Source organism: Coptis chinensis, chromosome 7 (assembly GCF_015680905.1).
Source record: "Coptis chinensis isolate HL-2020 chromosome 7, ASM1568090v1, whole genome shotgun sequence".
Classification (NCBI taxonomy): Eukaryota; Viridiplantae; Streptophyta; class Magnoliopsida; order Ranunculales; family Ranunculaceae; genus Coptis; species Coptis chinensis.
In genome coordinates this window covers 46,254,652-46,265,287 of record NC_141462.1, presented here as the reverse complement: position 1 = coordinate 46,265,287, position 10,636 = coordinate 46,254,652, and the positions used below count along the sequence as shown (strand labels likewise).

Sequence of the window (10,636 nt, the reverse complement as noted above, 5' to 3'; positions counted from 1 at the left end):
TATTTCAGTAAATCAACAACACCTTAAGGATTATGCCTATAAAATTTCAGATTTTTCAAATTTTACAAATACCTTTGATGTAGTGTTCTTCACTGTGAATCTGCAAACACAAGGGAGGGAGGACGCGCTCTGAACAAGGCAAAATGGAGGGTCGGCGCCCCTGTGCCTAAAACAGTGAACAATACCGAAAATACAAGAAATAGGAATGAAAAAATAAAAGGGTGGGTGGGTTGAGAATAGGGGATTGCCCCTTGGATTCAAACAATTGAATTTTTGTCCTGAAAGAGTTTAAGCCGGCAGTGGTGCCATTTGATATTACAAAAGTTAAGTAAACTAACTATCTATGCGTAAACACAAATAATCAATCCACTAAACAAGTGTTTAGATCAATATTCCTACTCTTAAATAATAATGAAGTAATATATAAAAAGTCAAGTTCGTTCCACTCCTAAACTACCAAGACTAAATAGAATCCAAGTAATCAAACACAAAGAAACAATAGTGAGAGTAATATTGTGTTATGAGATTTATACTCTACAATTATACTATCAATTGATTTTATACTAATATTAACTAAAGCAATTAAATATTGATTAATCAAATATGGAGAAAGCTAGATAGAGATTGAAATCCACTTTTAATTTCTTAACATGCTAGCATAGATTTGTTTAGAAAACCTTAGTCTAGATATTCTCACACAAGGTTAAAATATAAAGACTAGACCTTTAATGATCCCTAATTACTTTATACTATCTCTAGTCACAAACTAATTAGCATGAGAGAAAGCTTGTTCCCATTCTCATGGTAAACTCACTATTATCTAGTTTAGGTTAAACTCTTTTTATCTCTAAGTCAAGAAAAACCTAAACTTAAAACCCTAACAACAAATCTATACTAACAAATCAAGTCATCTCAAAGCTTCATTCAAACTCCTTCTAATGGGAGTTTAGCTTTGATTCATGGGACTATCATGAACAAAATAATGAAAGGAAGACATAATGTAAATAAGAAGTAATTGAATTGAATAAACTAAAGCTTTTATTAATAGGTTCTAATTGAGGCTATAAACTAAACTCATAAACTAAAACTAAAAAGGAGAGAGAAAGAGAGAAAACCCTAATTTTAAAACTAAACTAAAGAGGGGAGTAGCTAATCTTTGTTTTAGCTTTAACCCTCTTTATATTGGAGAAGGTTAGGTTACAATTTCGTGCATGGGCTTTTAGGCTAGGTTATGGACCCATAAATCAAATCCATAACCCAATTGGGTAAATCCAATACTTCCAATTCTGGTCGTGTTACTGTAGCACGCGATTTCACTAATTAATACTTCTCTGATCGAGTCAAGGCCTAAACCATTGGAAAGAGCTTTCTGAGTCAGTCATTTTGATATAAAATAGGTTTAATTCCGAGGCCTGAGTCCAAAGATATAACCTTTTGAAGTTCTGTTGACTTTTCTTCAGCTCTCTAATCTGGTTTGACTTTCACTTAACAGTGTTGACTTGGGCTTTTTAAGGGCTTTTTCTCCATTAAACTTGGGCTTTCTTTATGGAACTTCTCTAGCAATCACTTTAGCTCCTTTTAGCGCCTAATTAGTAACGAATTGACACTTATTCAACTCTGAAGCCTGGAATACTCAAAAGCACGTAATTAGTGATAAACTTATATTATTAATAACATAATTGGCTAAATAGAAATACTATTAAAGGGTTTAAACTACAATTTTAGGCTCTTATTAGGCTACTCTTAGGAACTGATTGTGCGGTTGGATTGGCTGGGATGGTTGAACGCTAAACAAAACATTCACCTGAAATGGGCACAGGTAAAAAAAGAAGTTGGAGGGCAGGCATGTCATCATCGGTGTCTTCTCTACAAAATAAAGAAGTATCAGGCATAAGTTCATTCTGAATCGCTGAGATATTGGTATTCCGGTAAGGAAATAAGATGAAAGGGTTGGTTACTCGCCCCTGATCATCCACCTGAGAAACGTACCCAGTAACCTCAATAGCCTCCTCAAACTTAACTTGTTTGGCTGTATTGAATGAGTCTACACAACATCAAGTATTCTCAGAGCAAAACGAATTGCATTTTGAGTTGACCTTTTCTTTACCTCCTGTACCACCTTGGAATAGAACTCAGAGGTCTCTGCCAAGAGATCACTAGCCTTCTTTTCAGAACGTAAACGCTTCTCTTTAAGAGCCCTCTCATAGCCTATCATAACTTCATTTACATGAGTAATGGCTTGGCCAAGGGTTCTCATCTCGGTATTCCTATGGTTAAGCTCCCCTTGGACTTGGTCATGCTTTACTTGTAGTGTGGTGAATTGGGAGTGCAGTTCTATGAATTTCACTTTCCAAGAAGCAGCCTCGGAAGCTCCCTTTTAGGCCTTGTCTAGAGAATTTCAGAGGTTGGCAATCGTCTCTCTCATATTCCTGAAACCAGCATCTGACTTCTTCTCTTTGGCCAAAAGTTGGTTGACATGGGTTTGCAGTTCCTCAGCCCTTTTCTCAGCAGCCTCTCTCGCCCAGTTCAGCTCACCATTAGCCATGTCATCGGCAGCTATACTAGTTGAGGTCGCAAAGATTGGTTCTTTCCTGGCCAAGAAGTTATTCACTAACTGGAAAAAAAAAATATGGGGTGTGTAAGCAGCACAATGAGAAAAACATAACATTGTACAGAGAAGGAAGTTTTACCTTGGCAAGATAAACGGCAGATATATGAAATGACAGATCCAGACTACCAGCCATACTAGCTTTAGCTCTATCAACAGGATGTCGCACAACTTCCAAAACTCTAAGCATGATGTCAACATCATTAACTGAGTGCTTATTAGTAACGGGAAGCTCATTAGGTTTGCCCTAACGCCTCATCTCCATTTCAAGAGAGTCTGGGGATTCTGGCAAGAAGGGCATATCATCTGCTCTCCTCCTCCTATCAACTCGAGGAGGAAGGAGAGCAACAGCTGCAGCGGTCGTCTCAATGACACCTTTCCCCTTTCAGTCATCAAGGAGGGAAGGATTAGCAGTCAACAATACATGGTCACTAGCCTGTTCAGAACCTAGGAGAGGGTCTGGAGTTGGTAGTGGTGCAGTAACTACCTCAGAAAACTTACCCAAACTTAGAACATTCACAGGAGCCTTAAAAGATGTCTTTTCATCCACAGATAGAGGACGAAATTTGGTTATCTTACTTGATGGTGCAGCACCAGGAGCAAGAGCATAATTAGTTCTCTTTGACTTTGAGCGGTTGGACGCGCGTACTTCCCTCTTAAAATTGCTAGCTGCCAGAAGTTCGTGCGGCAGTTTAGGGCCCCTCCCACCAGTGATTACACAATCATCGTTGACATCGCTCCTGAACTGTACCAGATGTGGCAGCGTCACTGGAACTCACAATAGAACTCTTCTCTTTACGGTTCCCCTTTCTTCTAGTATTAAGAGAAGATTCGTCCTGACCTGGAGGAGGAAGAAGACCATCGTCTTGATCTACAGGAGGAGGGAGTACTGTGTGCCTAGTGCTCACAGTGTTAACCCTAAACGGAGAAAAGCCGGGGGCAAGTGCCAGCAGTTCTTCAGCAAACATGTCGAAATACTCAAGGCGGCAGGTGGGATCAAGAACTACCACCCAGGGCATTCTCTGATCTTTGGAGATCTTGTTGATGAAATCCACAGTAGCAGCATCAGTTGCGGTAAGTTGGTTCCAATAGGAAGTGTCATCTAAGAGATAATAACAAGAGAAACCAGTACAGTTGAAAGCACTTATAGAGGATTTATTTGTAAATTCATGAGAAAGTATGCTTACTAGTCGGTGCATGAGTATGTTTTCTGGGAACAGGAATCCCCACTGGTTCGCCATGAGCATCTTGAGGACGAAGGTCCCATTCGTCACCCAGCACCCAAATGTGGTGATCAGCCAAACCATCATCACTATGTTTTCCCTAGAAGAAGACGATCAGAGCATTCTTGTCCCTGGTCATGAAGTAGTAGTAAGACTGGTCCCGAATGCAACAGGCCTCGTAAAAATACCCAAATACCTATCTGTTCAAGAAGAATCCATGCCTCTTTGCCAGTAGGGTAGAGTATGTGACAGTTCTGTAGAACATGGGCGCCACTTGACTAAGGGCAAGACTGAAGTCAATCAGGCACTCCCTTAATAATGGGTGGAGAGGAAGAGTGATATCGGCCCTGAGTTGACCAATTATGACGATTGCAACCTCCTTGTAGGCCAACTCATAAGATAATCTCCCCCACTCAAGCCCAATGTTGGCAGGGATGTGAAATTCCTCTCCCATCAGCTCTAGGGAAGAGAGATCCCCGAAGTTGATAAGTAACCAATTTGGGTTCGTCATAGTCAGAAAGAGTAAAAAGCTTGAATTTTTAGTTAAACCCTAGCGGGAGAGCAAAAAGTTCGTATGTAGAGAAAGATAGCAGAAGAGATAAGGAAGATTCTCTCTCCAAGCCCCTTATATACATATGGGATGGACGGTTAAGATTAACCCAAGCGTTGTGCCTTTTCGGGATGGAACTGCCATCATTACCTTTTTTGGGAAACGGCGTGTCTGCTCGAGCTGTCTTTTCAATGCCTTAATTAGGTGAGTCTGTAAGCAGTTCCAACAACTGTCTATGAAAAAGATTTTTGTGCCAAAAGCAGTGTCGCTTCAAGCGCCCACGTGCTAGATAGCACGAGAGGGGGCATCTGTAAGGGGGATTTCCCGTCATTGATTAGGTGACGCGTGGAAAGAAAATGACCTAGGACTATGGATACCTAGAATAAGACGAGAACCATCAGATTAGTTCTGGGAATAAGTTATCTCGTCTTGTTTATCACGAGTGTGTCGTAAGCATTTTCTAGTCACGTGACGACCCGCCTTTGAATATACCAGTTCTCCAAGTCGTTAGGAACTGATAAAGACAATTCCTGAATAAAAGGAAACTGGAGTGGGCGATCTTTGATGATAAGGAAGGAATCAGAGTGACATATGCAATGGGATATTATGACCAACAAGGAAACCTACCTCTAATAAGATATGGTCCAGATTCATACTTTTATAAGGAGGGGATTCCTAATAGGAAGGTAGAGTCCAAAGATGGAAGGGAATTCACAAGCGGTGAGGTTAATCTTAACCCTAGGACTCTCAAGGCTCTTCCTATATAAACCATAAGAATTCGCTCTTAGAAACTACGCAAAATAGGGTTTGATTCTTCTAAATAAACAAGGAGATACGTAGGCATCCCACCAGGCGGTTCAACCCGGAACATTAAATCATCTCATCCCTTCTCTATCAAGAAAAAGGTTCTGAATCACAAGGCACAGAGGAGGATCAAGGAATTATCGGAAAATCTCCTACAAAAGTCAACCATGAAGGACTCAAGACTAAAAGCTGAAGACTTAAGGACTCAAAGCTAAAAGCTATGGACTCAAGGGCTCAAAGCCAAAATCAAGAATTCAATTGTATGGGCTAAAGTCAAAAGCCCACAAGCTTAAAGGTTGTTTCTAGAAGAAATGGCAAATATGTAATTGGTGTCCTATATAAACCAAAGTATGAGAAGAAAGAGTATTACCCTAGAGCTAATCTTTGGTCATTAGGAGTAGATAATATGTTTTAAATTAATAGTGTAATTTGTTATTTACTTGTTTTCCATTTTTATGTTCTTCAAGCTTTAGTGATTCAATCAAGTTCTTATTATCTTCAATACTAGTTTTCAATCTTCTCTTTAATACAAGTTTTCATTACTTCTTTAATCTTTAATTCAATCCAACACTAGTCATACTCATTTGAACTTAAGTTCAAATGAGTATAACTTTATGAGCAAGATGTCGAATAAAACCATTTCTATACATGTTTGCAATCAAATCAATAGTTTATTCAAGATTTAACCTCATTCTAGATAAAGAACTAGTGTTCCCACCATTAAAACTTCAAGAACAAAAGTAGAGAAAGACTAGAAAAACTAGAAAGTGATTTTTCAAACCATCAAACCATTCCTCCAAACAAAGGATTTAAGATGAACAACACAACCCTCAACACCACTATTCTATACTCTTAAGAGATTGCAGGTGATTTTTGAATCCCGCCCAATGTATTCGGATTGTTACCTGTTTATCATGGTTTAGACCATGAGAAACCGTATAATCACCTTCGTAGGATTCAGCAAGTAGCCACCACTTTCCAACATCCATCTGTCTCCAACGAACAAGTCTTGCTGAGGTTGTTTCCTTTCACCTTAGCTGATAAAGCTTTAGTTTGGCTAGTAGGTCAACCACCATAATCCATCGACACATGGAACATACTTGTGCAATCTTTCATGATCAAATTCTACACTCAGAAGAAAACTATTGAAATGCTTCAAAAAATCCAATTCTTTCGCCAACATCCTCATGAATCGTTTACCAAAGAATGGAGTCGATTTACCGATCTTCTTTTGGAATGTCCCCATTATCAACTTGACACCGTTGTTCTTGTCCGTTCATTCTTTAATGACCTTTCTGATCATAAAAAAGAAACGCTTGACATTATGAACGACTATAGTTTCGTAGACAAAGGGGCTACTGAGGCATACAATTTTCTTGAAAAACAAGCTTTGAGAGGTACCCATTGGAGTAACACTAATACTTCAAGATCATCTCAAGATGCTACTCCTAAAGCTACATCTATGTTTGAGGTAAAACCTAATCACGAATTAAAAACTCTGATTGAGTCCCTAACCAAGAAGGTAGATGCTCTTGCAGTTCAAGTAAACGATCAAAAACCCAAACAAGTCATGAACGTTAACACTTCCCCATGTTTTCTTTGCCTAAGTCCTGACCATCTTGATGCATATTGTCTCTTCTTATATGACTCCATTGCCCAAACATTTGAAGAAGCTTGTGCATTCAACATCCCTAATGCCCCATGGAGACAAAATCTAAATTTCACTTGGCGACTAAATACACATCAGATGGCTCCTCCAGGTTTCACCAATCTGCCTGTTCGACCATCCACCAACGATACTCCATATTGTCAAGGGAATAATCAACAGTACTAACAAGTTCAAAATCAGGTTCTGAGCAATTCAAATCCTACCTACCAAAACAACCGTAGCCTTGTTCCCTTGAATTAAAATTACGGATATTATCCTTAGCCCACCAACAATAATCGTGAATTAGTTCCTGTTGCTCCTCCTGTGCAACCTTCTATTAATAAGATAACTGAGACTTTCCTAGCATACATGAATCAACAATCTCAAATCCTTATGTCTATCCATCAATCTCTTCAACTTTTAGCTCAGGATAAGAGTAAAAAGGGCGTGTTCCCTGGACAAGCAGTTCCAAACCCTAAGCCAGCAAACACTACCTTTGAACTCAACAATACACTAGGTACAAGTAATCCAAACCAAGGTGAGGTGAATGCATACACTATTCTTCATTCTGAAAAAACCATAGATAATCAAAATACGTATGCCAGATGATCACCCAAATATAGCTACACCTCCCAATGTACCTGTTTCTGATGTTAAACCTACACTGGAAGCACCACTTCCAACCAAGTCATCTTCCACCCACTACACCATAACATGCTATTTGTAATGGCAAAAAAGCGTTGCTAATAATTTTCGCAACGCTTTTTAAGCGTTGCAAATATGGCGTGGGTAAAGTGTTGGAAATATTTGCAACGGTTAATAAGCGTTGCAAATAGAAATTTCCAACGGTTATTAACCGTTGCAAATATTATTTGTAACGCTTGGTTATGCCTGTATAAAATTTTAACAACGCTTTTTAATTTGTAACGATTATGAACTGTTACTGATGGGTTGCAAATTAAAAAAAAATAATTTCTCATATTTTGTAGCAACCAGCTAAACCTGCAAAAATGCCCAAAATGCCCCTCTTGCTAAACCCCACAAAAAAATAATTTCTCATATTTCTCATTATATTGGAACGCCCTTAACCTGCAAAAATGACACTACTAGTTCTATATTGAAATAAACATCTCAATTTCATATATGAATTTATCCATATCCCCATTACCTTACAAGTAAATAATAGTAAGCCCAAGTAAAAGGCTGAAACATGTAGGATATTCGTTGAACCATATATATATTATAACTTCAAAATATTTTCTGAGAGTTACAAATTCATATTTACAAATAACAAAGAGTTCCAAATTTCGATACGATTTTCCAAGCAATCCTGAATCTTTGCAATACCAAGCATTAGTGATGGCTTCACTCACTATAAATCTTAACTAGTGGGGCTCCAAAAAATCCATCTAATTCCTAAAAATTCACAAAACAAATAATGAACTCAGAAATACAATAATACTAATTAAACTCATGTAATTAATTAAAATATTGAAAATCCACCTAAAGAAAGTAACAAGTTGAACAAATGAGAAAATGGATGGTGGAATTTTAAGTTTTTACCTTGATGAGGAGCTTGACGTGAGTATGATCATCTGATTAGGGAGTTGTTCTTTTGGTTTTCTTGTTTTTCCCTCCATCAAACTTATACCCTACACCACATTAAACCACAATAAAAATTATCTATCTAGCTATTCAAGAAGGCTTTGAAACACTTTAAGAAACAAAAGCATCACTTCTACAAACCTAGGAGTGTCCAAAAATATTGCCCTGCATCAACATGTAATAGCAAGCCATGGACCCAACAAAACTCTAAAAAGCAGGGGAACATAACGATGTATAGAGTAGGTCAACCTACTTTGTACCAAGTGAAACTCAAACTTTCAAACTAAAACTTGTGTCCAATGAAAATATATAGAGCAAATCATATGGATTCTCTAACCATGACGCCCAACTAGAAGCATCTAGTCATCAAGGCATTAGTTTCAAACACGGAGGTAAATGGAGCAGAGAAATTGTAGATAAAAAAAGGTAAGAAAGAGTTGCCTACCTGTTTTGTATTCCTGAAACACAGTACAAACTTCCCTTCCACCTGCTCAGTACGAATAAGATGCCAAGTAGTCCACCTATAGGGAAAACCGAACCTTAAAAGTCAACAAATAATGATAAATTACAAAGAGATAGACACGTGGTTCGTGGTTCGACCACGTGTCCTTGTAAAGTCAATATAGCGCGTCATAAAGAACAATGAGGGCCTTTATGACTGGATACTAGCAAACATGGTGAATTGCAAAATTCCCAATGTATCGTTAACTTCGAACCTTCATAAAACTTTCATAAAAGGTAAAAATTAATTCCTTTCCAATGATATACCTTTTTATGTTCTTTACTTCATCTGATCAGTGGTAAGCTGTAATCAATATAACTAAGGGGTTTAAACACCCCCCACACACACACTAGACGCACACTTTGTTCAATTGTGATATGCACAATCTGTTAACTGATCCTATGGAAAGATGAATACAAAATCAGCCAGTACATCAAGTGGCCCAGACAAAGATACTAGTTGGACTAAGCAAAAAAATTGACAAATCACGAAAATGAAAGATAGCTCGACGATTATAATCACATTTAGCAATAATAAACAATTTTTATTTGTTAAACAAAGTCTTTCACTCTTACTTGGTACAATCGGGCCTCATATTAAGCTGTTGTAGAATTGTCCATAGTTCTTCATAAGATTATTGTGTTCTGGTGACCACGACGTATAACACTACTACAAAATTTAAATACTACGACGTCCACAAAGATTTAAGAGTATTGTATATGTGGGCTGGTAGTTACACATTCCGACAGAAATTGCAAAATGCCTAGTTCTAGTCAATGATGGAAACAGAAGGAACATCCAAAATTTAACCAAAGTTGGGAGGCCTTAATGGTTGTCATTCAAAGATAATAACAACTTGGCGGTTATATAGCCTAACCTGTCAAACTTTCAAGTACTCAAAATAGATGAGTAAACCAACTCTGTTGGGGTTCCACTTAGTGGTTGGATTAGCAAGAAGACCGGTCGGATGAAATCATTCACTCGCATACCCACGGGGTGGTCGACAAAAGCACACTGCTTGACTAACATACCAATAGTATTGATGAACTCGATTACTTCCACAAAACATAAGTAGAAGAGAAATATAAAATTCCTTTAGCAAAGAAACACATATTTTCCTTCTGGTCTATGTATAAACTTCTCAATCAAACCAATGCAACTATGGTAAAAGAAAGAAGTTACAGGGAGTTAGTATAACATCTAGTATGTCCTAGAGGCAACTAGAAAAAAGAAATATGATAAAAGAAATTTCTCGACTCAGGTCTGTGTACTAGTAGCGATATGAGGAGAGATCATCCATCTACCAATAAAATTTAGGAGTTAAGAGATCCCCTATAATCTTCATAAACTTTGCTTCTCCTTCCTTTCTTCCGACCTTTCTTCAGCTTTGCATTCTTGAATATTTTCACAAACGTTCTTTAAGTTCCCCGGCTGTTAAGATCCAAAGGCAATGAGTAAAATGAGAAAGTCCTTAACAAGGCGCCAGGCAGTAATTTGTGAAAAGAAATGCGATAAATGGAATCTCAAAGAACACCTATTAGGTAAGCATAGATGGACATATTGACGTAACCCACATGTACATTTCTGTGACCATAAAGTAACAAAGAACCAGATATAACCAATTTACACTTTAACCTGAATGCCTTTGAAAATTAACACAAACTTCAAATGTGTGGACTTGTGGAGTAGTGTACTT

The 10,636-nt window shown here is 37.9% G+C and overlaps 1 long non-coding RNA gene across 1 annotated transcript; it reads right to left on the bottom strand.

The window, feature by feature from the left end:
* Positions 1–7,956: 7,956 nt before the first annotated feature.
* On the bottom strand, positions 7,957–10,317 carry LOC147487700 (uncharacterized). Its single transcript, XR_015203316.1, has 4 exons — positions 10,212–10,317; positions 8,884–8,959; positions 8,397–8,485; positions 7,957–8,249 (listed from the first exon to the last, which is right to left on the bottom strand). It is a non-coding gene; the product is annotated as an uncharacterized LOC147487700 (long non-coding RNA).
* Between the last annotated feature and the right edge of the window lie 319 nt (positions 10,318–10,636).